Source organism: Elgaria multicarinata, chromosome 5, assembly GCF_023053635.1.
Source record: "Elgaria multicarinata webbii isolate HBS135686 ecotype San Diego chromosome 5, rElgMul1.1.pri, whole genome shotgun sequence".
NCBI lineage: Eukaryota > Metazoa > Chordata > Lepidosauria > Squamata > Anguidae > Elgaria > Elgaria multicarinata.
Window position 1 is genome coordinate 110754437 of NC_086175.1, and position 13150 is coordinate 110767586.

Genomic DNA, 13150 nt, shown 5'->3' on the forward strand with positions numbered 1-13150 from the left:
ATGATATGGCGGGTGGGCGGCTAATTGCCAGGGTGTGGAGAGAGTTGTACGGAGTCTGCGCGAAAACAAGAAGCGTAGGAATGGTTTTTTCAATGGGGGAGGGGAATGTCACCTTAAATAAAAATCTTCCGTTCTTTCGCTCATGGATTGAAAACAAACACTTCTTTTGCTTATGCAATCCTTAAATTAACAGTGATGCAACGCTAATTGAAATGCATTCTTGATATTAGATCTGTATTGCAAATACTCTAGCTAAATCTGAGTAGTGTATACCTTGAAAGGTGGGATAGAAATTTAATGATATTATGCCTCATTGAATGAGTAGGGTGGGCTGTCGGAGATAATAAACCTGTGCAACGTTGCTGTGTGTTTTTGAAATTCCAACTCTACTATGTTTCTTTGTCTTGCTCTCTACTATGCCTTCAGCTCACTTAATGTCAAATAGGGATATCTTTCTGTGTTTTAGACATGGCTTGCTTTAAGGTAGTTACAACATGACTCCCCATCTACAAATTATACAAAAAAAATATTTTTAGGAAAACGTTGCAAGAAAAGAACGGGATGTTACTAATTCCCTTGAATGGGTTTGTCCTTGTCCAGAAGTGGCAAGTTTCTTTTATTTACTCTCACCTATTCTTCCCTCCCCACTTCTTACCTTAAGCTTGTTGTTTAGACTAGGCTTCCCCAACCATGTGCCTTCCACATCTTTTGGAACTGCCACTCCTAGGATTCCTGTTCAGCGGCCCTGCTAGCTGGAGCTGATGGGATTTAAAAATATCTGGAGGTATCAGGCTGGGATCTCCAATGTGTTGCTTGTGGATACCTCTTGTGGTGCCTTGCCCATCCTGATTTTCATTTTATTCCTTAAAATTTGCTGCAAAGTGAAGTTCCGCCTTTAAGTGCCCTCTTTGTGTTCAAAACAGTGTGTTTTGTGCAAGTTCTCTTTTAGTTTTTTGGGAAATAAGTGTTTTGTTACTGGCCGTGCCATTTTGTGAGAGCACCCATGGCATTCTTCAAAAAATTCCAAATGTACCTGTTGAGCCAAAAAGGTTGGGGTTAGGTGAGCAGGAAGCTACTCACCTGGACCAGACAACAGTTTTGCATTATGATGTAGAGGGGAAATTTCCCAACCATTTATCGCCACCCGCCCTGCCAATTCCTCACATGTTCCTAACATGTTCTTTCTAAAAGTCAACTTGGCTCTGTGCCAAAAAGTAGGGCCACAAAATAGGACCATTTTCTAAAGAGGAATTAATTTATTGTTTGTATCCATAGGCTGTTACCATCAAAAATTAAGATGATTGGAAGTACAATATGTAACTTTCAAACTGATCCTAAAATTCCACCTGACTAGCAAACATCATAGGCAGCAACAGCATCTAAACAGTTCCAAAGACATTATTGATCTTTCATGAAACTCCCAAATTGTCATTATAATAGCAAAAAGATCTATGCTATGTGAAGCCCTTTTATGAACATAATAAGAAACACCATAATAGCCTGTTCTGAACTGTGTGTCAACTTCATTGGATAATGGAACAGAAATCTCTGTCTGGGAAGGGTTAGCAGGTTCGGTAGGCACTCAAAGGTTTCTGCATGCCCCAGATGGCATTTCTTCCTAACCCAGGCAATAGATGAAATGCTCAATCCATCAATCAATATTTATTTATAGTCAACAGACCACCATTACAACATATAAGTACACAGACGTAATAAAAATACATGATGGTAAAGAAGAAGGGATACAAAATCTGAAATGCTGAAAATCTGATGTATGAAATGCTTGATTGCTCTGTTACCAGACTTCAGACAGGCGCCTGATGATGTCAGTGTCCTTAGGAGCCCTTTATGGAATCTGTTGACTCCCAAACCATGTTAGATAAAGGACAGAGTTAATCAGTTGAGCTTTTCCTCCTGCCGCATTCAGCCAAGAAAGCTAAGCCTACCAGATGTTTCTGCTTTTAGGGCTCTGGGAATTTCATTGCTCATTCCCCCACATGTGCTTTCAAAAAGAGCACATGCTTTTAACATCTGAAATGTCACAATTTACTTAGAAATATTTCCTAGTGGCCTCTAGCTTCTAATGATTTAATTACTTCAGTTTATGCAGAAAGAAGAGTAAAATAGGTCACTGATAGAGGTAATGCAAACACAACCTTTTTATATTTTGCATGAGCAATGGAGTGATCCTTGGGAGGGGGTGCTCTTTCCCTCTCCTACAGGCCCATTCATGTGTATGGAGCAATTTATCCTGAAGGGGAAAAGCTGCCTTACTGAAAAATGGCTGGGGGTGGGGGACCCTTGCAGCGATGGAGTCATTAGTAGGGTGTGGAGCTTCCCTTCCAATGATTTCAGAAGGACAGTTCTCTGCCCACCTGTTGAGAGGAGTGATTAACTCTTGTCCATTAATTTGAATGGTGGGGAAGCTGCCCTCTGAAAATAGAAGAGGGGAACCCACAAATGGCAAGGGGTCTCTGTTGCTCCAAGGATCCTTCATGTCATGTTTCTCAAAACCTCCTGTCTTCTTGGGAGACAATAACGAGACAAAACTTTATTTAAGCAATAAACATCTCTTCCCACCTGAAGAGAGTCTAATCTCTTGGAACTTTTCCCCAGGCAAAACTATGCAAACTAAGCAAGACAATTGTCCTTTCAGGAAGAATGGAAAGCCCTTTCCCAAGATGCGTTAACTTCAGAGAGGCTAGTTCTGAGGCGGCTTCTGACGTGATGCGAGCCAGACTGACTTTCTCTCGCCTTGCTTTCGCTCTGCCTGTTTTAGTCTGCGGCGTATTCTAGGATAGGCTAACCTCTCTGCACTCTCCCCATCGGAAGAATATTGGCTTCCCACTGACTCTGTATTGTTTGCCCTTGAGGAGATGAGCTCTGGAGAGGGTTCACTCCCAGCCAGTCAAGAGCCCGTGAAAGCTTTCTCCCCCCACTGGTACAGGCTGGCCTGTTTCTGGTGCCGACTCCTCTACTTCAGAGTCTGATTCTGATTGATCACCTGAAACACCTTCTTCCAACCCAGAGGGAGCAGGGCTAGACATGACACTTCATGGGGGGGTTCCAATGAAGACTTCATGGGGGGAATTTCAGAATGAAAACAGGGAGGGGAGAACGTAAACCCTACACTCCCAAAGCATCATGGTCACTGCGTTCACTTGCAGGAGAGTAGGGAAGACAATCACGCATAACTCAGCTATGCATGGTTAAAAGAATGTTCAGTTCAGCCCTATGTTTGAGAGAGAAAATGCACACGGAGAAGAGAAGGAAAGACGGGGGAGGTGCTCTCAACATCTTTTGACGGGCCATCCCCCTTATGACAGCCATTTTGTGTTTCTCTTAAATATTTTGAGCACATCTGGCACCTTATAAAAATGCCAGATCTGCCCCAAACTTTGAGGAACCCTTTCCAAACATATCTCTATCACCTCTTGTCAAAGAATTCCTGATAGAGAGATGGGGAAAGCCCTGTCTTGGACAGCAGTTACCAGTTTGCCTTCCAGATGTTTTGGACTACAACTCCAAGCATTCCTGAACACTGGCCATACTAGCTGATGAGAATTAAAGCACAAAACATCTGGAGGGCACCAGGTTGGAGAAGGCTGCCCTTGAGCATCTAGTAAATGAGTCCAATTGTGGGACACCTGAATAGAGTTATTACCTTCTTGTTCTCTGCTATGCATCTAAAACTTCAGCCCTTTTCTATTATGGCCTAACCAGGTTAAAACCTGCTGGCTGTTTTGAAATGTAAGTTTAGAATCATTATGAAAAGTGTCCTGCCGCTAAGTAAGTTTTAGATTTGCTGGCTAGATGTAAAAAATGAGGGCACATTATTGGACAAAATTATAATCAGTCCTCTAAAGGGCCAGCTTTTACTGAACTCAGGTTCCCATATACATAAGAGTTTGCTCATGCCTCGTGAACCTTCCTAATAACATTATTATTCGATAAAGCCCTAAACAACTTGGGATCAGGATAGCTAGCAGACCGCCTTCCCTTATATGCACCCAAATGACATTGAAGATCTTCCAAGGAGGTCTTGCTGCTTATTTACAAAACAAACAGGCCTTTTCTGTAGCAGCACCGAATATCTGGAAAACTGTCCCTCATGCAGTTTGGGAAGCAGAAAATGTAACATCTTTTAAATGCCTCCTGAAAACGTCTTTTCACCTTGGCTTTCGCTGTGCTGTAACTGCTGATGGGTTTATTTAGTTTTTATGTGATATTTTAAAACTTTTAAATCTTTTTATTATGTTTTGATCTGTTGTATTCTGTGGTTTTAATTGTGAAGTGCCCAGAGAGCCTTGGGTATTGGCCAGTATAAAAATGCAATAAACAAAAGAAAGAAATATCTAATCAGAGGACACGATGCTCTCTCTTAAAGCATCCTCTCTGCAATGATCTCTCCATACATCTGGAACCCAAGATTCTACTCAAGTGGGGAACATAAAAATAGCTAAGTTGGATTGACTTATTGCTTTTATTTGGAATTCTCTGTGTATGATTGTTCCCTTTTCTTACTCCCAACCCCCTTTCTCCTCCCACCCAAAATAAAATCCTTAAAAACGAATTGGACATTTGTCTGGATTGGGAATTTCTCATTAAAAACTCTTCTCCGCACGGAGGACCCCACAGTTACAAAACTACTGCTTGTGTTCTTGGGAATTTTATAAGGTTTTATTTAGTTCTGTATGTCTGGGCTTTGGGCAAGAAAATCAAAAGCCATTTTCTTTTTTTCCTAGAGCTGGGCTGAAGGAAAGGGTGCCTGCCAATAGGGCCCAGAAACTCCCCCAAACAGCTGGAGAGACTAAGGTGCATCAGTCTGACTGGTGGCACCTACCAGAAATTTTCAGGGGAAGGGAAGCCCTGTGAAAAAAAATGGCCCACCAGTAGGGGAAGCCATCCTCTCCTCCCAGTACAAAACAGTTGCAATTTAGGAGGGCATTGAGAATGATTCCTTAGCCAGCAGGTTATCTTCAATGAGCGCTTGCCCGGTTGATATACGGACCTTTCAATCTGTGGTTTTTCTCTAGCACAAAGGTTCAGCATAGCGCTTAGCAGCACTTCCTAAAAGATTCACCTGAACTTAATGCAAATGTCAGGCCTTCCGAATTGTCCCGATGTGTGTGACAGAAGCAAAAGTCACCGCTTTGTTCCCTTGTCACGAGGGGCTGCCTGTTCTTTAGCCCTATCTCTTCCTGTCCAGAAATAAAACATGCCATCCTTCAGCCTGGAAGTTTTCTTTCCCTAAGTAAATAATCAATACACAAAATAAGCCACTGCTTTGTCTGCTCTGAACATAAAACAAGAGATGCTTTCTTTGCCCAGGGGTGAGACTGGCCAAAATGTCATGGGAACCTGAGAAGCCAGATTTAGCAGCGTGAAAAATAAAATTCCTGATGAGGCTTTTTCAGGGGCAGATGCTGTAGGAGGGACGAGAAAGGCTAACGGGGAAAAAATACCATTCAACAGGGTTACCACTTTTTAATATCTATCATATCTATATTTATTTAGCACTAATGGGGTTACAATCAGAGGCATGGCAACTTTCCCGCATCCTCACGCGGCTTAAAAATAATGAGTGAATCACCCAGGATCTAGTAATGACAATCATACACCAGTGTAGACTGGAGGCTGAGATGTCAGTAGGACAGTGAATCCCTTCCGGGTTTCAGTCAGAACTCTAAAGGAGCTATCTAAGGTGCTTTGCAATAGATGCGAAGCTGTCAGCCATGAAACTACACTGCCTCCCTCTTCTTCCCACCTTGCAATTTTCCTTCTACAGAGAGCTGGGGGAGAAATGTGTTAATTTTTGCAGACACACTGTCTGGGTCTCTACGTCCCTCTGAATCCAAATCACTAAGGAAGCTGCAGAAGAGTTCAGATTTGGGATAGTTCAGATTTGGATTCAGTCCACTTCAGAGGAGCCCTGCTTTGATTCGGTGCATCTCCCAAATCTTTTCTACTCAGGCCTATTCGGCCCAATCCGAAGCACATCCCCAAACAGGAGTCCTGGAGCTGGCTCATTCATGCATGTACAAATTGCTTTGTTACTCAACGTGTAAGGCTTTGTAGCTGAATGTGTGAACTGACGCCATTGGAGAAAAATGTGTTTGCAGCAGTGTGAGCAAAATTAAAAGTGCTGCCTGCGGTGTTCCATCTGTGACGCCCCATTTGCACATGCAAATCTTCACTTCATGAACATGCATCCGTGAAGAACTGATCTTTAGAAACCCCATGGGACATGGGGAGCTCACTGTGACTCAAGGCCCATATATTTTTGGCTAATTTTTACATTGGACTTTTTGTGTGATCTTTTGCCTATTCTGCCTTGTCCCTGTTGAGGCTTCTTTCCTCTCTCAATTGATCTGATCATGGCTCATTCATTTCTCCGGCGCTCTCGTCCTGCACCCACCACAGCTGTTCTCTGTATGGCATTAATTTAGAACGCCTTCCCTAACCTCGTGCCTTCCAGATGTGTCTGATTAGTTGACCAATGGTCATGCAGGCTGGGAATGATGGAGCTTGTAGTCCAACACATCTGTAGGGCACAAGGTTGGGAAAGGATGCCTCAAATGATAAACAATGTAACCAGTTTCCTAACAAGTTGCCCTGCTTTCTTAAAAACAAACGTTTTTAACCTGGAAGAGAGGTTTGGAAAATCATTTTAAAAATTAAGAAACAGAGGGCTAAAGGTCCCTCCAACGTTTTAATGAAAATTATGCCAACATCTGTTTTCTAATGAGCCAAAATAGACCTTCCTGTATCTAGTTTGCTAAAAAGGCTGCAAATGACACTGGGTTGTTGTTGCCAGAAGATTTCTGTTACTGCTATCCTCGGCTCACTCATTCAGAAGTAAGTTCCCTTGAAATCAATGGAATTTATTTCCATGTAGATGTGTTTAAGAGAGTGATGAAATGTTCCAGTGCTACACATCTATCTGGCACCTTTTAAAACAGTGTAAATAAAAGCATTTGTAAGGCACCACAAAGAGCCATTCCGTATGCAGAGCAAGGAAACACATCTGTCTTCCGCCCAGTCTCTTTCCTAAATATCTCCCTGAATCAGGTTTTATGGGGGGTGGGGTCGTAAATATCCCTTTCTGTTTGCATCCTCAGGTTAACAATGCCCCCTGTGACTACCAACACAAGATGTCGCATTCAGGAAAGAGGTGCACTCAACTAAGAAGAGATCTTTGTGACAGTATCTCCCAGTATGGTCACCATGCCCAACTAATCACATTAGCATGAGAGTAAAGAGGTGGCCACGAGACAGCCCCATAAAGAGCAGGAGAAAAGCAAGACTAATCTTGTTAAAAGGGAAGCAAAGATAGACGCTACTTTTACATAGCAGCTTATAATGACCCAATTTTCCCAGGATTGGCATCACCTGTGCATCTTCGGAGAATACAGGCTGGCTGGGAAGTTTGCTTTTCTTCGGCCATTATCCAAAGTCCCAAACATGCGCAAAACCTATCTTCTAAAGAAGGCTTAATTTTAAAATAAACCCCTTTCACCATGTTCCTCTAGATTCCCGGGTCACTAGCTTTCTTTCCAATGTTTGCATGTGTGTGTTCTAATACGTTTAGTGCTACTGACCTTCACTTATATTATTTTCTTGCTATACACTAGAATTTAGATCATAACAACCATTTAACCAAAATCTAATTGAAATTCTAAAGTATGGAATTTGCAAAAGGCCCATGTTGAAAAGGCTGCCTCTTATGTCAATAGATTGGTGTTTCTTAAGCCAGAATATGTAGGCATGTAGTTTAGCTACTTTAATTTGGTTACTTTTCATCTAACCTAAGAAAAAGAAAATGCAATCTTCAAGAAAATGCAATCTGCAAGCCTTCTTACAGTCTTCATATTTACTCGGAAGTAAGTCTCAAGCTTTTTAGTGAGACTTGCTTTCCTGTAAGTGCCCAGGACTGCAGTCTTAATATGCAATACTATCAATGTCTACTCAGGAGTAACTCCCATTGAGTTCAAAGGGGCTTACTCCCAGTTTGCAGGCTAAATCATCTTAAATCTAAATGTTTGGCTTGTGATTGAGCTGTTACTTTAATTCAGATAATGTATGTGAAGCACCTTGAACACTTGGAATGACTAAATGCTAAATGCAACAGGCACAATCCAACCAACTTTGAGCTTTCTATAGCCCTCTTCATACCTATAAGGAAGTTAAATTGCAAGTAGATCAACTTGCAACTTAGGCCAGATCTATACCAAGCAGAATATAGCACTATGAAAGTGGTGTGAAAGCAGTATATAAGAGGCAGGAGCCACACTACTGCTTTATAGTGGTATTGAAGTGCACTGACGACAGTTGGGGCCGATTGACACACACCATAAACCACTCTCATGCCGCTTTCTTAGTGCTATATCCTGCTTGGTGTAGATCTGGCCTTAGCTCAGTGACCCTTGATAGTCGGCATGATGGAAAACAACAGAGAAATGCAAAGGATGCTTATTTCAAAGGAGATGTTACTTTAATGGGAAGGGAGGGACCAGATGTCATTCCGCAAATTCAAATACTGCTAGTGGAGCTCTGCCCAATCTTTCCATTGGGCAAGTGGCCGTGCATTATGCTTGCACAACTGGTTGGATAATCGCTTGCACAACCAGTTGCACAACCACATTTATGCAAATGTAACTTTAGTTGGATTCCCCTCTTGCACATAGTTTGGAACCTAGTGTCCGCAACATCTTGTAGTTCCTGGGCTTTTGTCGTTCCCCCCCCCCTCCATTCTAAAAGGTTGAAAGGCCTCCTCCTAAGGCTAAGTTACTGGCTACAAGAGCTTTAAGCTAAAAGAGGCTGGCATTTTGGGTATTTATGCCCCCCCCATCCCATTTTGCCTTCAACCCTGCCCACCACTAGACTCCAGCCCCTGAAAAATTCTCCAAAATGGAATTGGGCTCTTGGGCTGAAAGAACTTTGACATCCCTGCTGTGATGCATTGCTGGCACCTAGTCATAAATCCCAGGTGCAAGGTGCTGCCAAGGCTTCATAATTCCATGCGATACTATGTCTCTCTCTTAATGTGCAACTTACTGCAGGTAAGGAGATTTTTAAAAATAAAATAAAAAATAAAACATATGGGGAAGACAATGAGTTCCATGGCATGGCCTGAAGGCACAAAAACAGCCAACTTGACATAGCTAGGTAGGTCTTGAGCTTGGATGGAGCCTGGATGGGAGACTGCTCTGGAATCTGATTTATTTATTTATTTATTTATTTATTTGATTACATTTCTATACCACCCAATAGCCAAAGCTCTCTGAGCGAATGTAAGCCTATGTGGCAGGGTCTTGCTATTTACTGTTTTACTCTGTACAGCACCATGTACATTGATGGTGCTATATAAATAAATAAATAATAATAATAATAATAATAATAATAATAATAATACATGGTGGAAGAAAGGTGGAATGTATAAATATGTCTATCTATCTATATCTTAGGGTGACCATATGGAAAGGAAGACAGGACTTCTGTATCTTTAACAGTTGTAGAGAAAAGGGAATTTCAGCAGGTGTCTTTTGTATGCCTGCAGCACCTGGTGAAGTTCCCTCTTCATTACAACAGTTAAAGCTGCAGGAGCCCTGTCCTCTTTTGTATGTGGTCAAGAGGCAGGCCTGCTGCAGGTTGAACTGTTGTGATGAAGAGGGAATTTCACCTGGTGCTGCATGCATACAAATGACACCTGCTGAAATTCCCTTTTCTCTACAGCCGTTAAAGATACAGGAGCTCTGTCCTCCTTTCCATATAGGCACCTGTCTCTCTATCTTTCTCTCCCTTCATGTGTGGGTGGGTGTATGTATGCACACACATGTATAAACACATGCACACATAATAAATATAAATATTACTCTTCCCCTCCACACACACATTTATAGTCTGATTCAGTACAGCCCAGAATTCGTTCACCTCGTTCTAGGTCCGCTTTCAGTTTTGTTAAAGGAACACAAAATTGACATTTTGTCCTTGTTTGGGATACATGTCCTGGTGCCCCAACTCCCTCTCCATCTGGGGGCCAGACCCCCAATCCTTCCATCAATCTCTTACCTTACAATGTTCCCCAGGCTATTGTCAGCAGCTTCAGGACTTCTCTAGTGCAGTATCATTCTGCATTCCACTCTTGGGTCATGTCCCAGTAACTGGCAGGGCCGGTGCCAGACTATTTTGCACCCTAGGCAAGGTGAGCTACTTTCACCCACCCACCCACCCAAAAAATGCCAACTTTGATTTTTAAGAACATATGTTTCCTGGAAAAAATAAGAAGCACAAAACTTGAAACTGCTAAATTTATTTTAAAGTGCAAGAAATATGTCATGCCAATTATAGCAAACAAATTGGAAAGGAATGTCTATGAGTCTACAATGCATTAATAGGAATATCACCTCCAAATCATCCCCCCAACTCACACATGTGCGCACACACACACTCAGCATCACTCACTCCAAACACACGCATGAACACATGCATTCACTCAAAGACCCCATGCACCCCATTCACCCATACATTCTCTCTCTCTCTCTCTCACTTCCGGGCGCGTTCCAGAAGTCAGAACATGGAGCCACCCCACCCCTACGTCCCTGGCTTTGCTTCAGCTGGGTGGGTGCGGGGCGCCATCTCGCCCGCCCAGGCCCAGCTGAATCCTTGGGCTGGGCCGGCTCACAGCCAATGCGTGAGTGCTGTGCTGCGCCCAGCGCCCCTCTTAGCTTGGCGCTCTAGGCGGCCGCCTGAGTGGCCTCTATGGTAGCACCGGCCCTGGTAACTGGGAATCACAGCTAAACACCATAAACTTTACAACTTGTTGGCCAAATCATCATCTTTTGAAATCCATTTCCAGAGTCACGGACAATGCAGACTCTGTTTAACAAGCTTTTATGGCAGGTAGAACCTGATAAGTGATGTGCTCATACAGTAAACACAGAAGAACCCACCTTCTATATATAGAAACTGTTTTCCTTCTATGGAATATTTACCAACTATAAATTCTCCAGTTTCTCATGCCTCCTCCTCCTTTAGATGTTCTCTCTCTCTCTCTCTCTCTCTCTGATCGCTTTTTCCTAGTTAGCTTGTTTGCCGGGTTATCTCTAACACCCTTTCACCTGTAGACAAAAGGCAACAATCCTCTGGTGAGATAAAAACTGGACATGAGAAAAGAAGCAATAAAGAAAAGGAAAAATATAGGGGCGCTCTGAATTTTTCTTGTGCCACGTGAACTGATTTAGATTTAAGATTAGATTGTTTAATTACATATTGAAAGGTGTTAAAAGATTGTCTCTACACAGCCCCAGGTTTTTTTTTTCTGGAGAAAGGTGCTGTTATTAAATGAACCTTTTCCAAACCATCACTGCTTCTAATGCCACATTCCCTGTTGTCCCTGAGCAGTTCTGCACATATTGGGTTGGATGTAGACTTACTCATACGGTGGCCCCATTCAGAAGGCACCTTAAACCATGGCTTTAACCATGGTGGTTAAGCCAGAAAGCCAGGTGTATTCAGAAGGCACCTTAAACCATGGCTTTAACCCCAGTGAATTTTGCCGTATTCCCCCATGATTAAAGCTGTGGTTTAAGGTGTCTTCTGAACACGGCCCTGCTTTCTGGCTTAACCACCATGGTTAAAACTGTGGTTTAAGGTGTCTTCTGAACGGGGCCATAGAGTAGATCCACTGAATTCAATGGGACTTAAATTAATCATGACTAACTTGCCAGCCTAGTTGTGGCTGACTGGAGAAAAGCCCTCCCAGAGGACCTGAGTGTGTGGAGTGGGTAGTACGGGAGAAAGTGATCCCGCAGGTAACCTGGACCCAAACCATGTAGGGCTTTAAAGGTGATAACCAACACGTTATACTTCACCTGGAAACTAATTGGCAGCTAGTGAAGTGATTTTAAAGTTGGTGTAATTTGGTCACCGGTGACCAACCTGGCTGCCATATTTTGAACTAGTTGAAGTTTCCGAACTAGGCACAAAGGTAGCCCTATGTAGAGTGCATTGCAGAAGTCGAGCCTCGAAGTTACCAGCGTGTGCCCTACCGTCTTTAGGTCTTCTAACTCTAGGAAAGGGTGCAGCTGGCGTATCAGCCAAAGCTGATAGTAGGGACTCCTGGCCATCGCATCTATCTGGGCTGTCATTTGGAGCGGCGGATCCAGAAGCACCCTCAAGTTTTTTTCACCTCTTGAAGACAGCAGTATTGCAAGAGGTTGGAGAGGAAAGATGGTGATGTGAAGCTGGAAACAGGCATTCATTTTTAAGAGAACTGAAAGTGATTTGAAAGAAGCGTCGGTTCTTGTGGTGCTCACACCTATTTCATTTGTATTTTGAACAAATATAAAGATTTCCGCATCCTTCTGATCAGAGCCAATGTTCGGAAGAGCATGCACATCACAAGCAACAATTCTTCTTTCAAACTGCCTTCCACTATTTGAAGAAGATAAGATCTGTTTCCAGCCCTGGACTAATACTGTCCCGAAGCATTAGGGGCCAGAGGGGTTTGGCAAAAAGGAATTCTGCTCCAGCAAGTTCCTTTACTGTTACGTTGCTTTAAAAACCCATCATCTCCAGACTGCTCTGTAACAAGCCTTATTTACAAAATTTATAAACTGCTCTATTTCTTAAAAAAAAAAAAAAAAAAAAAAAAGGAGGGGAAGATTCCCAAGCGGTGAACAGTAAAGAAAAAAAGAATAAAAATACAAAAGAATCAAAATATTTTAAATCAAGTTATATCGAATATTTTAATTCAAGTTATATCAACAAAAACGTGCAAACAGGTTTTCTCCTCTGCTGCAGAGATGCCCCCACCTCCATCACATTAGGACAATTATAAGGGTAATGGTCCAGGTTCGGGGATAGTGCATTGCTAGTGCTCTGGGAATAGCTGCCCCATTGTTAAAAAACAAGAGTGATACTTTATAGAACCCCTAATATAACTGTGCTCAGTGGTTCCACCCATTCTCCCATGCAAAGCAGCCTGTAACAGCTGGGAACTTCTGTTGACATCTATGGTGCGGACAGCTACAATGAGCTTCCTAATTAAGAACTTCAGAGTAAACAGCTGTCCTCAGCTGCCAAATGCCCGATCGATCGTTTAACGGCACCTGGATTAGTTGATGAACAGATCTCTGGGGGAGGGGGG